Source organism: Solanum tuberosum, unplaced genomic scaffold, assembly GCF_000226075.1.
Source record: "Solanum tuberosum cultivar DM 1-3 516 R44 unplaced genomic scaffold, SolTub_3.0 scf00822, whole genome shotgun sequence".
Classification (NCBI taxonomy): Eukaryota; Viridiplantae; Streptophyta; class Magnoliopsida; order Solanales; family Solanaceae; genus Solanum; species Solanum tuberosum.
Window position 1 is genome coordinate 53,907 of NW_006239733.1, and position 1,440 is coordinate 55,346.

The following is a 1,440-nucleotide window of genomic DNA, read 5'->3' on the forward strand; positions in this document are numbered from 1 at the left end:
ACTACGTTCGACCTGAATTCTCAAGAATGAGATACGTAGGCGGACTATGTCGGCCTCAGTCATTTCCTCATTTAATTTCCTATTTTTGTTCATCCTCGAGAGGGGAACTACGTTTGACCTGATTCCTACCTCAACGGGATACGTAGGAGCCACAACGGCTCGATCATATCTCCCGTAAGAGCTCTATTTTCCTTTACAATAGAAACTGGGACATAATTTTTGAGAGGGACTAAAAAATTCTCGAGAAAAGGATCTCTCCAATAAGTCGAGACTGAAGATACATTGAGAGTTGCAACTGGGACAGAATTTTTGAGAGGGTCTCAAAAATTTTACAAGTCATACATCAACAGTCGAGATACTCTAAGACATCTAACTGGGACAGAATTTTTGAGAGGGTCTCAAAAATTCTACAAGTCATATATCAACAGTTCGAGATACTCTAATACATCTAACTGGGACTAAAAGTTTTAGGATGCCCTCAAAATTTCTTCAAGCACCACTAGAAGTTTGTAGTCAATTTTGAATATTTCGAGCATGATTTGAAGTTTAAATTAACTTCAAATGATCTCTGGCATAGTTAAAGTTCATAGTCAACTACAGCAATCTCCGACAGCTTTAAATTTCAGAGTCAACTACAAAACTTCCCGATTATAGTAGATTTCGGGAGAACAATGTTAGAAAATTTTCAAGCTTTAAGGATTTTTGAATTCTCCAAAACTAGCTATCGAACACACCAAAGTTTCGAACCAAGGACGTTCGTTTAAGCTTGACGTGACATGACACTTGGCAATGACCTTTTCAATTACAGTTGTTTGAAAACCTTTTTCTTAAAGATCTTATCTAAATGTTTCAAATATTTTTGCATAAAAAGTTTTGTCTTGTCTACCGAGAAGCAAGAGATCAGAGCGATCAATTGAAGATAGCAAGACAAGGAGCAAGCGATTGAAGAAGTCAACACAGATCAGTTTGTTTTAAAAACTAACAATTTTTCTGTGTATGCAGGTCTATGAGATTGCCTCAAGTTCATCATATTTCTCCATTCAAAGAATATGGAGAAGTCAAAATGGCGAGGAGCTCCCCAAAATTGACAACTTTTTTGTGGATGCAGGAAAGTTATTTAAGTTTTTCAGAAGAAAAAGAAAGAGTTTAGAGTACGAGCAACAACACCTCGTTTAAATTCCCAGCAAAGCATAAGTCATAACGAAAACAAAATGTTCAAAATGGGAACAAGTGAAAGCATCACTCTCAACATATACAAGCATCTTTGATGACACGAGATTACACTTTTCAGCATCAAGAACGTTTGAAGACTATTCACGAATCTCGTTGATATCAGACGCGGTAATGTGAACTACCATAAGGGACATCGTCTTTACCACCCGAATGGACATTCATAGAATATTATCAAATGAGATAATATCATCACCCATAGGGACATTA